Genomic DNA, 16,137 nt, shown 5'->3' on the forward strand with positions numbered 1-16,137 from the left:
CCTCAAGTTTTAAATCATCTTCATTGTCGCACGCACACACGCACAGTCGCACACTCGGCACGCACAGTCGCACACTCGGCACGCACACCACTCCTTCAACAACAATAGAATTCGCAATTCCCTGCCTTGACATTTTTGCATCCAGTCCAGTTTACATGATATCCAAACCAGATCTAATTTCCATGCATGTCCCTCCCGCCGCGTGGACGCAGGGCAGAGAGGACGCCCCAAGGACACACTTTAGAATCAGCTGTGGCTTCACCAGCGTTCACACAGATCAATATGACATTGATACTCAGAACAGAAACACCTTCACCAGCGTTCACACAGATCAATATGACATTGATACTCAGAACAGAAACACCTTCACTGAGGTCTGGCTTCACCAGCGTTCACACAGATCAATATGACATTGATACTCAGAACAGAAACACCTTCACTGAGGTCTGTGGCTTCACCAGCGTTCACACAGATCAATATGACATTGATACTCAGAACAGAAACACCTTCACTGAGGTCTGTGGCTTCACCAGCGTTCACACAGATCAATATGACATTGATACTCAGAACAGAAACACCTTCACTGAGGTCTGTGGCTTCACCAGCGTTCACACAGATCAATATGACATTGATACTCAGAACAGAAACACCTTCACTGAGGTCTGTGTCCAACATGTTTAGAATCAGCTGTGGCTTCACCAGCGTTCACACAGATCAATATGACATTGATACTCAGAACAGAAACACCTTCACTGAGGTCTGTGTCCAACATGTTTAGAATCAGCTGTGGCTTCACCAGCGTTCACACAGATCAATATGACATTGATACTCAGAACAGAAACACCTTCACTGAGGTCTGTGTCCAACATGTTTAGAATCAGCTGTGGCTTCACCAGCGTTCACACAGATCAATATGACATTGATACTCAGAACAGAAACACCTTCACTGAGGTCTGGCTTCACCAGCGTTCACACAGATCAATATGACATTGATACTCAGAACAGAAACACCTTCACTGAGGTCTGTGTCCAACATGTCTTTATGTAAACCGCATCCATAACTATATGGGCCTGTGATCATTCATATATGCCTTAGTTTAGACCTGAGCTCGATTCTACAAAATGTTTCTGGAAAACCCTATGTTTCCATGTCAGTGGTTCTCAAACTATTTCACGTCAAGGACCCCTAAAAATAATATGTATTTGGCCTCTGACTCCAATCTGAAAATATGTTATGTTGTTCCAGAAGCAAAGATTTGAGTTAAAAATGTTCGCTCTGAAAGAATATATATAGGCCTATATATATTCCAAATTTGCGCCACACGATTTTTCAAAAATAGCAGACCTACAAGCTCGTAGCGCAGCATTCGGTGCCACGCTACGAGCTTGTAGATCTGTTTTTTTTCAATAGCTAAAGTATAACATAATGCTTAAAACACCAAAAGGGGTTCCCGTCCCAAAATGGGCTAGTGCCCGCGCTTCATATACACAGGCATGCAAGCAAGCAGGTACACGCATGCACACACATTGTGCACGCATGTGCACGCACGCACGCACGCAGGCAAAACCAGTGCTGAGTCTTCTGAAGCAACCAGCTGGGTTACTTATCTGCCAAAAGTAAAGCCTGGTCACAACGTAAGGCAGAGAAGCTATCGGCGGATGTATCCTCTGGAACATCCGTCAGATGTAATCACCCCAGATACGATATTTTCCCGACCAATCACAACACTTGTTTCATTCGCGGAGAATGTAAACTGATTTGTGCATCAACGTAATTTCCTTGGGCGATACTTTCGCTAAAATCCCGCAACTTCCGCCCAAACAAATGATAGTCTTTTCAGTGTAGGTCTTGCCCAGGGTGCTACTTTATTGACTTAAGAATGGTGCAGATTCGCTCAGTTCATACTTGTGCCAAAACAGAAGGACCTTGAATAATGTCGTTGTCCTGCACTTTTCAATAACGTCCTTAAAGAGTAAGACCACTGTGTTGATATTTGGGTTGTGTAGTAGTTACCTTTCCATGATATTTGGGTTGTGTAGTAGTTACCTAAACCTTGCCATGATATTTGGGTTGTGTAGTAGTTACCTTGCCATGATATTTGGGTTGTGTAGTAGTTACCTTGCCATGATATTTGGGTTGTGTAGTAGTTACCTTGCCATGATATTTGGGTTGTGTAGTAGTTACCTTGCCATGATATTTGGGTTGTGTAGTAGTTACCTTGCCATGATATTTGGGTTGTGTAGTAGTTACCTTGCCATGATATTTGGGTTGTGTAGTAGTTACCTTGCCATGATATTTGGGATGTGTAGTAGTTACCTTGCCATGATATTTGGGTTGTGTAGTAGTTACCTTGCCATGATATTTGGGTTGTGTAGTAGTTACCTTGCCATGATATTTGGGTTGTGTAGTAGTTACCTTGCCATGATATTTGGGTTGTGTAGTAGTTACCTTGCCATGATATTTGGGTTGTGTAGTAGTTACCTTGCCATGATATTTGGGTTGTGTAGTAGTTACCTTGCCATGATATTTGGGTTGTGTAGTAGTTACCTTTCCATGATATTTGGGTTGTGTAGTAGTTACCTAAACCTTGCCATGATATTTGGGTTGTGTAGTAGTTACCTTGCCATGATATTTGGGTTGTGTAGTAGTTACCTTGCCATGATATTTGGGTTGTGTAGTAGTTACCTTGCCATGATATTTGGGTTGTGTAGTAGTTACCTTGCCATGATATTTGGGTTGTGTAGTAGTTACCTTGCCATGATATTTGGGTTGTGTAGTAGTTACCTTGCCATGATATTTGGGTTGTGTAGTAGTTACCTTGCCATGATATTTGGGTTGTGTAGTAGTTACCTTGCCATGATATTTGGGTTGTGTAGTAGTTACCTTGCCATGATATTTGGGTTGTGTAGTAGTTACCTTGCCATGATGGAACTCCAAATGTGGACAAGAAATAAAAAACAATTGCTCCAGTGATTAGAAGTTGATCATTCAAAATATGCTCCTGGTTGACTTACATTGTACACTGAAACAGCTCCCTAAAGCTCAACTGGTAGCTTCTATAGGAAGGCCCCTCGATAAGCCCCTTTGGGGTTTTTTGGCACTTCCAGCACATCATGTATGAAACTAATCTTGTTTCTTATTGAAATATTTGCTTGTATTTCTTTTATTTTACCATATTGTTGTTATTATGTACATATGTGCAAATAAACTAAACTAAAGCACCTTGGATAAAGGCACTATATAAATGCAATATTTTCCACTTTGTTGATTTTGATTATTATTACACCACTTCAACCCTATACAGCTATTAGAAAATACCTCACAAATAGGTGATATTTGAAAAAAAAGACGCGTCACACGGCGAGCTATATGGGCGAGAAACTTGTGAGCCAGAAGCTGCAATGAGCAGAATTCTAATATGGATTTATGTTTTAAAAGAAGCTTTTTTAGCATCTGGGGTCGCAGCCCCTGCAGAATGGTCTGCCAAGACTGAAATCAATTCCAATTTGTCACCGAGACGTTCAGGTCACATTTATTGGTGGCAGGAAATAGGAGCAATTAGTTTATAGCTTCACATCATGGGTAATTTAAAGAGGATGTCTGGATCAGGTCATTCCTGACACCACAGCTTGTGTCTCGTCGGTTAAAACGGTGGTTCTCTAACAAATGAACCGCACATCTATTTGTGTTTGGCCGTGGACCCCCATCCCATCTGGAACTATGTGTTTGGCCGTGGACCCCCATCCCATCTTGAACTGGTGTGTCATGTGGACCCCCATCCCATCTGGAACTATGTGTTTGGCCGTGGACCCCCATCCCATCTTGAACTGGTGTGTCAACTGTCATGCAAGATTTTGTGGCATGCAAGATTTGCGTTGATAAAATGTAACAAAAATAAATCTATTTTGCATGTGTCTATGGAGTTATCATCACTTTAATAGACCCCCAGGTGTGGTTAAAATATTGAAAATATGTCTTCCCTGTGTATTTTTGGTTTCTTCCTGAAAGCTAAAAGGTCTTTGAGTCAAAAGGCCCAATTGAAATGACAGTGATATAGTGACATCACAATATCATCCCCTCCCCTAATCTTTATCCTACAACAACAGCTGTGGGTGCGGCTTCAGTTCAGGTGGATCACCACCCATCACCGCAAACCAGGCATACTTAATGAACTGGTGGGTGTGGCCACATAAAAACCTTTTCAACACTTTCTGTACACTTTTTTGAGGAAAAAAAGATCGTACTCCTAGTCCTAGTATAATCATAGGGAGAAAACAAATCATGGCATTCCATCTTTAAACTGATTTTTATGCTGCCAAAGGATCTGGCCACTGTATGCGACCCTCACATTATATTAGGTGTCATTTAAAATGAAAAACGAATGCGATGCGATGTATTGATTGATTGATTGATTCAGCAAACAACAGTTTGCAGAATTACAGTATACATTTCAAGCACAACTCAATACAAAGAGTGGACGACCCAATAAAGCACTGCACTTGTTTACAAGAGGGTCCACCTTGTTCAATTCATCAAAACATTTAGACGTACAAATAGACTACGTATACATAGTTTCACACAGAGGAAAGTTGAACTGTGAACATTTTCATACTTTGGAAAAGGATTTTAAGGGTTCAAGTGTACATGTGTCTATGCATACGACTTAAGGTTCAAGGTTTTTAAGGTTCAAGGTTTATACAAGATGGTGATGGCTGTCATGAAGGTTCATACAGTTTTAATACTGCACAGAGTTCATATTGTGTTTCACCTTTGTTTATGGTAATCTCTTTGTTACATTAATTGTCAAGTCAAAGTATAAAATGCCAGAAATTAGCGTTACAGTAAATGAGTCTGATCTAGACCAGGAACTAGAAAAACAAATGGAAAATGTTAGCAAGGAAATTGAGAACTTGAAGGAGGCTCTCCAAAGGGAAATGGAACCAGCTAAGAGACAAACATTAGAGGAAGCCATCCAAAATAAGAAACAAACACTACAAGATCTCAAAGATGGAAACATGCTTGTGTTCCGAAAAAAAATGGCAGAGAAAAAGATCAAAACACTCCTCAGTATGTATAAACAATGGAAGGTCGTAGTGCGCACAACAAGGAATCGCCTAAAGTCAAATATTCCAGAAAGTGAACTAGGACCTTTAATTGATAACCTGGTGAAAAGCAAAGAAAATATTTCACGTCTACCTAGAAATTCGGGATCATGTTACACCAGATGCGGATGTAAGACGAAGAGTTGACGCATGCGACTCCATTTCAGAGGACCTTTTTGAAAATGGCATATAATAGGATGGTGGATGAGGAATTTGATGAAGTAGAAGAACACAGGTGCCTTCAAGAACTGCGTGGCCGTGATTCTTCTCAGTCCATCTTTGGTACACCATCACAGGCCGGATCCCAGTGTGCTAGCTGTCACTCTGGGGCAACATCTGTGGCATCTAGAAGGCTGGAGGCAGCAGCTGACCTTGCTGGAAAGGAGGCCGAATATGAGGCACGAGTAGAAGAGCAGAAAAAGAGAACCAGTATAGAGATTCAGAAGGGAGAACTCGAGCAGCTACAAGCAGCAAGGGGGGTCAAGGTAGCTCGAGCTAAACTGAGTGTATATGATCAAGCTGTTCAACAGGAATCTATTACCCAGGCTGAATGCCATATTGGTAGAACTAACGCAGACAAAGAGACTCTTCCACCTATAGAAATTAATTATTCAAATTTGCAGTCCAATGTTCTCTCAAATTCGCACCCAGATGTCACCTCCCTTATTCAGGCACTTGAATGCAGTATCATCCTAAACAGACTTCCTATCCCTGAGCCATTTATATTTAATGGAGATCCCATGAGCTTTATTGAATGGAAGGCTTCATTTTGCTCATTGGTCGACCATAAACCCATTTCTTCTGCAGAAAAATTGTACTATTTAAAGAGATACGTGGCTGGATCAGCACAGAAGGTTTTGGAGGGCACCTTTTATAGGAGCGATGGTGCGGCCTATCGCGAAGCCTGGGACCGCCTACAGCAGCGTTATGGACAGCCGTTCACCATTCAAAGAGCCTTTCGAGAAAAACTTACAAAGTGGCCTAAGATTCAGAACAGAGATGCCATAGGACTGAGGGAATTTGCAGACTTAAGATCTTGTCAAGATGCCATGCCCCATGTGAAGGGTTTGGATATCCTAAACGACTGTGGAAAATCAAAGACTCATTAAAAAACTGCCTGATTGGACAGCATCTATGTGGAATCGTCAGGTAACTCAATGCCTGCATGACAACAAAGATTTCCCCAGCTTCAAGGATTTTTCAGATTTTGTTGCCATGGAGGCAGAGATCGCATGCAATCCCATAACCTCTCTACATGCTTTCAGATCCTCTGATTCCAACATAAATAAAAGACATTACCAAGAAAACGCTATTGTTTATCACACTCAAGCAGCTACGGACGGTGACCATCAATCATGTGCGCTCTGCCAAGACAGTAGGCATCAGCTTCAGAACTGTTCAAGGTTCACAGTAATGTCTTTAGGAGCTCGACGGAATTGTATCAGAGAGAAAGCGCTTTGCTACGGATGCCTGGAACCGGGCCATGTTGTTAAGAATTGTGACCATAGGCATTTCTGTGAGGTGTGCAGGGCGAGACACCCTACATGTCTCCATAATTTCAACTATGGGACGGAAACCCCCAGACCTTTCACAGCTCCAGAATGAAAACACTAAACTTTATTTGGGTCTAACTTAAAACGTTGTATGCAAGGTGGGAGGAAGTCTCAAGGTGGGAGACTTGACTTCATAATCCGTTTTTGTTTTGTTGACTGAGCATCCTTTCATTTGAATGGTTAAATTGTTTGTTTATACAATGTTTACAAATTCTGTTCTGTGGTTACTTGTTTTGACCGGAAAATCATTGGTGCTTCACACTCTTTTATGACCACCTATGATTTTGGTGGTAGTGTAACAGACCCTGAGACAAAATGCTTTTATTTTGAAAGTCTGTTCAGGCTCACAGGAAGCACGCTCACTCACCAGAGACACAATGACAGATAAAAACAGCCCAGTGTGAATAGGGGGGAAATGTTTGGTCATGTTTGGAACAGATCAATGAAAGAAGTCTATCATCTGAGGAACGGGACGAAACGGACATCCAAATGGATCAAAGTGAGTGCAGAAAAATATCACAGATATGAAATTGAAATGGAACAATTTGGATTTTAATTCTTTGATTTACTTGGTTTAGTGGCTTTCCTGAAACTCATATGGGCGTTGATGCCATGCTTCTGGGACACCTGATAATGGCAGTTTAGCACCTAGCTGGAAGAGGGTACAAGGTGAATAATGTAATTTATGGTTATTGGTTTGTGTCATATTGTTGTGGGATTTTATTGTTGTAGTTTGGTGTTTTTCTTATGTGGTTTTGATATGCACTTTTATTGGTCATTTTTGGAAATTTATTTGTTTATAATTATGATTGCTTTATATTGATTATATGTTCTCTGCTTTGATTTTAGTTTTCACGTTGATTAATAAAGAACCATCATAGATCATCAGTCGGCTTCAACCTCATTTACCAGCTCGGTCTGCTACACTGATAAACAATAACATCCCTACTTTTTGGGACATGTTATACAAATACGGCTGGCACGGGCAACGACCCCATCTGCTGGCCATCTGGCAGAATGGCATCTTAATTAAAGAGCTGATCAACAGTAGGATTCCCCCCACCAAATGTACTTACTGCCAAAACAGTTGCCACCTAAAACAACAAGGCCCAGTTCTGTCAAGCACAGTAAGCCCATCCAAAACAATTCCCTTAAGTCCACAGTTCTCCGGTGACGGCTCATTTACATGAGCTGGCAGGATGCACTGCAGCCACCCAGAAACTATTTGTTTACCACACCCATCCTCTGACAATGGCTTGTTCACCTTCACCGTCTTCCTCAGCAATTATGATCAGGGCTCACCAACATGTCCGTACAGACTTGGTCGTGTTCGTGGCAAATTTTTTGATTTTCTGTTTTACACACCATTATAATGTTCTTACAGTATTTTGACCATAACACTGACTTACTGAATGTCAATCTCCAGGTTTTCACCAGAATAAGTATGGCAATTATTTATTACTACAAGTGGTTCTCAATTCTCAAATGAGGACATGGTATTTATTAACAGTTTGCAGAATTACAGTACATTTCAAGCACAAACTCAATACAAAGACTGTTAACTGTGAGTGGACAACCCAATTAAGCATTACACTTGTTTACAAGAGGGTCCACCTTGTTCAATTCATCAAAACATTTAGAGACGTACAAATAGACACGTCTATATATAGTCGGAACAGAACAGGAATTCATCATAAGGGAGGTAAAAAGGGAAAAGAAACATATACAGTGAGGGGAAAAAGGGGTGGGGGGGGGGATTCAGATTTTACGGAGGCCAGTTTCGAATTGCAGCCGTCCGTAGGTGCCCTTTGAGAGCGGTTTTGAAGGAGTCAAGGGATTTGCATGTCTTAATGACTGTTGGTAGGGCGTTCCACATTTTGGTGGCATAGGAGCGAAAATAATTTAGTCCCTCGTTTGTGCCGAATCTGGGTTGCACATGGTTCGTTGCACGGTTGCATGGTTGCATGGTTCGTTGTTATTGGGGGAGAACTTGAGACAACTTCTTTAGGAAAACTATATTGTCAGTATATTTGGTGGGGCCTACAGGGTGGGAGGCAATACGTCGTGGATCAGCTCCTTGACGTTCAAACCACTTGTAGAATGAAGAAGAGATGTCAGTGATATCAGGGTTTTAAATACAGCTTAGTAAAATGAACAACAACATGCATAATACAAATTAAAACAGAAGTAAGTAAATAACGTAGGTGAATCTAAACTTCCCCAAACTATACTATATATCTACAATTCTTCATTTACTTTCAGACATCTGTCTTTGTCCTGTTCTTCTCCTTCTTTTTTGAAGACTTTTCCACCAGGCTGCTTCTTCCATGTCAGCTTGACGTCTCCACTCACCCCTCGCTGCTTCAGTTTCTCTTTCATCTGAGAGAAAAATACAGTCTTAATTGTTATTCACCTCAACAGACATTAGTCCTCTGGTCCAGCTGTGTTCGCTTTTCGGTGAGCCTGGCTCCGACGGGCCCCAAGATACAAACAGATTGTTAGAGACTAACACGCACAGCTGAACTAAATGTTCCAATAATCGCTTCTCTTTACGAACTCAAACGTGCTTTTTATAGGGCTTTTATTAATTAATTATTATTAAACAAAACACATATAACATACATTCACACAGATGGTTTCACTCTCCAGCTGTGTTGTTGGACTTGGACTTACAGACAGTCTAGAGACACTGACCTGCTTCAAGATGGCCTCCATCGCGGCAGGATCATTCAGGTCCACAGTGGGGTCGTCCAGGGTTACCTTCAGTTTAAACACCTGCTTTGGTTCTGTGGAGACGGCCGGGTGCATGTGTTTAGTTAGACATACCAACAGTCAGACACCCTCAAACCCCCAAACCCTAACCTAACCCTAATGTTGTAGGTTTGTTTTTAACCCGCAGCACAGTTGATTTTTAACCCGCAGCACGGGTTTGTCTGACTGATTGTAGGAGTGTTTTTATGTCTAACCAACGCATGCACCCCGTGGAGACGAGGGGGGGACTCTATGGAGGCTGTGTTGATGACGCTAAACCTTCTACGTCAAGCATCAGCATTTCTGAACCAGTTGTAATTTGAACAGACTTTGTTGAGACACAGACGTGTACAGTGAGGTGCACTAATCCAGACTGGATGCTACTGATGCTCAATAACAGAACAGTAAACGGTAAGCCTGGGAAAGTCCACATCTACTGGAGCTAAACTCAGTTTCTCTGCAAACAGTAACAGCTACCTGGCCTGGGAGCGTCTTCACATCTGGGCACCGGGCAGTAGTCAAAGCGTGTGTCTGTTATGGTGTAGCACCATGGCCTTCTCTCATCCATTGGATTACGGCAGTAGTTCCCGTCCAGGCCGCTGACAAAAATGTAGGTACAGTATTACTGATAGACAGACAGACAGACAGACAGATATTTTGGCAGGGTGTTCTTACGCGTGTGGGTACTTTTCGGGCGGGAAGTTGTGCTTGTGAGGTGTCTGGGCCGACCAGTTCTGGCACGTTTCACCAGAGACCGTCCGGGCAATGGTCCCCCGATAGTTTTTACCATCGGAAGTGTAGCAGGTCAGCTCGGGTTCGATGGTAGAAGTCTCAGATGCTGAGGACAGGGGAAAAGTAGACGGATGGAGAGGGAAGTCAAGGACCACTAGTGTTGTGGGAGAGAGGCTAGTCTGGGAAACAGAAAGGTGTCCAGTTCTCACCCTGGCCGTGGTCTGTGTGTCAATAAGACCCTTAACCACTAACTGCTCCCCACTCACTTTATTAATAGTGCTCACTGCTCCTAATAGTTGTGATGGTAAAAGACAGTGCCCTCAATACCCTCATACCTGTCTAACTAGTTCTACTTCTCCAAAGTGAGTGACAGCCAGACCCACAACACTAGGGAGCGACCATGATCTGGTACCACCCGAATTTAGATTGAAAACTCATTTTCATTCTACTATTATCTGCCACCAACGTGGAATGCTGACACAATAATTTTATTCTTTACTGTTTTCTTTTAACGTAAATCTTCCCTTCATTGTCAATGGCATTTAATGTTTGTGTTGCGGACATTTTGTGGGGACAAAAGCTGTATATAGGAGGGGCAAGTGCCCCTCAAAAACCACACTTGTGTGAAGTGAGGGGCGCTCTTATCATCGTACATCATCATATCATCACAAATCATTCCGGCAAATCACTTTTGCCGGGGGGGGGGGGGGGGGGGGGGGGGGGTGGGATGCTGTGAGATAGGCCTATTGTCACATTGCATGCAAATTAACAACTTGATTAACATATACACAAGTACAGTAGAATGTTTTAAAGAGTGATTAACATATAAGTACAGTAGAATGTTTTAAAGAGTGATTACAAGTACAAGTACAGTAGAATGTTTTAAAGAGTGATTAACATATACACAAGTACAGTAGAATGTTTTAAAGAGTGATTAACATATACACAAGTACAGTAGAATGTTTTAAAGAGTGATTTTCTGTGTTTTAGACTTGGAGCATGGGTAGTAAATAATATTATACAGTACATTAGCCATAGCCACTCAATGTTATTAAAATCACACCTGTGTGAAGCGAGGGGCGCTCTTATCATCATACGTCATCATACACCATCTCATTCTAGCAAATGCTGCCAATCATTAATCTTTTGCCGTTTGTGTTTACACAACAACACTCAAAACTGGCCATTGCTTATCAATGGCATTTTTGAGTGGTGCAAACCACTCCAACAACTGGCTTTGTACCCGTGTACCCGTGTTTGTTCGTACCAAAAAAACGAGCATGGTTGCTATGGTTAGTATGTGACAGCACTGACATCACAGATATCACGTCAGAGTGAATCAATCTCTATATAATCAATCTTTATAGCTATAACAATAAATGTGTAGTTGCACCACTCAGTTCACACGGGTGTGATTTTCTTTGTGTTAGGAGGGGCCCCTCGAAAATGTGTCTTATTTGCATTTCCTGCTTTGAAACATCCTTATAGGCCTATAGTGAACCATGCCATTGAAACATCCTTATAGGCCTATAGTGAACCATGCCTTTGAAACATCCTTATAGGCCTATAGTGAACCATGCCTTTGAAACATCCTTATAGGCCTATAGTGAACCATGCCATTGAAACATCCTTATATAGGCCTATAGTGAACCATGCCTTTGAAACATCCTTATAGGCCTATAGTGAACCATGCCATTGAAACATCCTTATAGGCCTATAGTGAACCATGCCTTTGAAACATCCTTATAGGCCTATAGTGAACCATGCCTTTGAAACATCCTTATAGGCCTATAGTGAACCATGCCATTGAAACGTCCTTATAGGCCTATAGTGAACCATGCCTTTGAAACATCCTTATAGGCCTATAGTGAACCATGCCTTTGAAACATCCTTATAGGCCTATAGTGAACCATGCCATTGAAACATCCTTATAGGCCTATAGTGAACCATGCCTTTGAAACATCCTTATAGGCCTATAGTGAACCATGCCTTTGAAACATCCTTATAGGCCTATAGTGAACCATGCCATTGAAACATCCTTATAGGCCTATAGTGAACCATGCCATTGAAACATCCTTATAGGCCTATAGTGAACCATGCCATTGAAACATCCTTATAGGCCTATAGTGAACCATGCCTTTGAAACATCCTTATAGGCCTATAGTGAACCATGCCATTGAAACATCCTTATAGGCCTATAGTGAACCATGCCTTTGAAACATCCTTATAGGCCTATAGTGAACCATGCCTTTGAAACATCCTTATTGGCCTATAGTGAACCATGCCATTGAAACATCCTTATAGGCCTATAGTGAACCATGCCATTGAAACATCCTTATAGGCCTATAGTGAACCATGCCTTTGAAACATCCTTATAGGCCTATAGTGAACCATGCCTTTGAAACATCCTTATAGGCCTATAGTGAACCATGCCTTTGAAACATCCTTCTCTGTCCGTATGTCTGTCCGTACCAAAACAAATGAGCATGGTTGCTATGGTCACCCAGTTCACACGGGTGTGATTTCATTACGTCAGACATTACGTCAGACCACAGCTGATCAGTCTATATAAGACCTTACACCACTCAGTTCACACGGGTGTGATTTTTATGTCTAACCAACGCATGCACCCCGTGGACTGGAGACGAGGGGGGGACTCTATGGAGGCTGTGTTGATGACGCTAAACCTTCTACGTCAAGCATCAGCATTTCTGAACCAGTTGTAATTTGAACAGACTTTGTTGAGACACAGACGTGTACAGTATAGGGTTTAATGCCGGGATTCCGGGCCTCCCGGGCAGGGACGGATTAACCCCCACGAGGGCCCCTGGGCCGCTAATCTTTGCAGGGCCCCCATAGCGCGCGTGAGTGCGGCATTTTTTATGTTTTTCAGTGTTTTTATCACCTTTTTTACCTAAATTTAACAAAATAAATGGCCAATGAAGGGCCCCAGGAGCCCATTTCGGGGTGTCAAACCTAGTACCTGACGGTCCAATTTCCCTGAAGGGCCCCTGAGAGCCAAGGGCCCCTGGGCCACGGCCCCACTGACCCAATGGCTAATTTGTCCCTGCTCCCGGGTACAGGGCATGCAATTTCCCGCCCGGAAATGGCTTCGGGACCCGTCGTCCCGGAGGTTGTTGTTTTTTCTTGTTAGAAATTACACTAAAGGAGTTTTCACACATAGGTGCACGTTCTTTCCCCTGATCTATGAGTGGTCAAATGTCCAATCTGAACCCTCCCATCATTTCAAACATGTTTGATGATATTTATATGGAATTATGGATCACACTCGAAGGGCTGCAACGGGAACGGGAGCCAGCGGGACCCAACGTAAATGTTGGCGGCACGGGCGGTATTTAAATACCTGCGGGCACAGGCGGTCATAGCCCAAACATTTAGACTCTCGTAGAGGAAAAAAACCTAAAATCAGCGGGACTCCGCGAATCCTGCATCCTCCCGCAATTAACCAGATACAGAGCATATACACTTTAGCAAAATATGAATGTAGGAGGAGAACGTATAATGGACAAGCACCGAGTCACTCTCTCCAGAACTGTGTTGGACATCTTCAGGCACGCTCCCAAAGCTGCTGCACCTGTCAATCATTAGTAGCCTAATCAGTCTCTGTGAGAAGTGTGTTTTACCGACGGAGCAAGCTGAGTTACCTTTCCCCTAGCCCTGTCTCAGGTCCCCAGCTTCTCTCTAAAATGCACTATTTTAATCATTGAATAAAATAAATCCAACCAGATCGGCGCAGGCAAAACCCGGAAATGCCATAGTAGAAGAAATGACTCTGCCCGGTAAATTCAGGGTACATTGCGTTATTAAAATGGCACAAAGTGCATTTTAGAGAAGCTGGGGACCTGAGACGCTTCCCAGCTATGAGAATAGACTTTTACCAAGGTCTAGCAGGCTTTGTTTCGGTGAGTAGTTACGTCGTTTTTTTTATTTGCTGGTATTTGAAAACCCGCGCACGGGAGTGAGAATATGACCAGAGGGCTGCGGAAGGGACTTCCACAGGGCGTCAGAGAGAGACTCGCTGTAAGCACTGGACCAGGGCTACCTTTCCCCGTGATGGACATTGTCACTTCTAAACCCCCAGACTTTTCATAAAGTAGGCCTACAAAGCGGGATGATCATATTCTCAACATTATCTGCAGCGGAGAAGGGGACCCAGCAGCACTGATCAAAGGGTGAAAGACCATATAGAAGGAGAAGGGGACCCAGCAGCACTGCTCAAAGGGTGAAAGACCATATAGAAGGAGAAGGGGACCCAGCACTGCTCAAAGGGTGAAAGACCATATAGCTAATCTATGTGAAAGACGTGAGGTCGTTTATTTTTTTCCCCGTGCTTCGACAGTCTCATTAGTGCAAACTCCTTAAGTGTCACTTAATAGAATAGCGTAGTAAGCGGTAGGCCTATAACATTATTAATATTTTAATTTAATAATTTTATTGTAGGCTATATGTTCATATTTCGTTCAAATAAAACGTTAACACTGACACCAAGCTAGACAGGAACGCACAAAAACGTCACATCCGGTTTTAGCCTGGGGTAAGAATTTTCTATGGCTGCCAATGCAACTTGGTCCAATCCTTAATCACATACGGACAAACATCTATGCCGATGCTATCTAACTTGCGGAGGTAGCGTGCCTTGTCCACGGGCAACAGATCTTTCAACGTATGGCATTGCAAATACGTTTGATAATCGCTACTCTGCTCAATATTGTTTTGAAAATGCCGCAAAATTGCATTGCAGTGAACGAGCGCAAATCACAACTTCCCCAGAGGGTGGGCGGAGTCACAGTTTGAGGCGCAGATTACGTGCCGTGGTGTCAGTGTATTGAACATATGAAGTATCTATACATATATATGCATTTTGGTGGGCACTTTTTTTCTTCTCTTTTACTTTTTTTTCTGACAGGAATTCCCGCGGGAGCCCGGGAAAAGGTCCGCAAATTCCCGGGAATTAAAATGAGCCAAATCCGAGAAAATATTAAACCCTATAGTGTACAGTGAGTTCACTAATCCAGACTGATGCTCAATAACAGAACAGTAAACGGTAAGCCTGGGAACGTCCACATCTACTGTAGCTAAACTCAGTTTCTCTGTAAACAGTAACAGTATACCTCGCTTGGGAGCGTCTTCACATCTGGGCACCGGGCAGTAGCCCCAGACTGTGTCTGTTATGGTGAGGCACCATGGCATCGGATCCTTGGTTGGATTACGGCAGTAGTTCCCGTCCAGGCCGCTGACAAAAATGTAGGTACAGTATTACAGACAGACAGACAGACAGACAGACAGACATTTTGTCAGGGTGTTCTTACGCGTGTGGGTAGTTTTCGGGCGTCCTGGTGTGATCGTGAGGTGTCTGGGCCGACCAGTTCTGGCACGTTGAGGCCAGAGATCGTCCAGGCAATGGTCCCCCGATAGTTTTTACCATCGGAAGTGTAGCAGGTCAGCTCGGGTTCGATGGTAGAAGTCTCAGATGCTGAAGACAGGGTAACGGATGGAGAGGGAAGTCAAGGACCACTAGTGTTGTGGGAGAGAGGCTAGTCTGGGAAACAGAAAGGTGTCCAGTTCTCACCCTGGCCGTGGTCTGTGTGTCAATTAGACCCTTAACCACTAACTGCTCCCCACTCACTTTATTAATAGTGCTCACTGCTCCTAATAGTTGTGATGGTAAATGACAGTGCCCTCAATACCCTCATACCTGTCTAACTAGTTCTACTTCTCCAAAGTGAGTGACAGCCAGACCCACAACACTAGGGAGCGACCATGATCTGGTACCACCCGAATTTAGAATGAAAACTCATTTTCATTCTACTAATCTGCCACCAACGTGGAATGCTGACACAATCTTTTTATTCTTTACTTTTTTTTTAACGTAAATCTTCCCTTCATTGTCAATGGCATTTAATGTTTGTGTTGCGGACATTTTGTGGGGACAAAATCTGTATATAGGGGGGGCAAGCGCCCCTCAAAAATCACACTT

This window comes from Electrona antarctica (genome assembly GCF_951216825.1).
Source record: "Electrona antarctica genome assembly, chromosome: 21".
Lineage (NCBI taxonomy): Eukaryota > Metazoa > Chordata > Actinopteri > Myctophiformes > Myctophidae > Electrona > Electrona antarctica.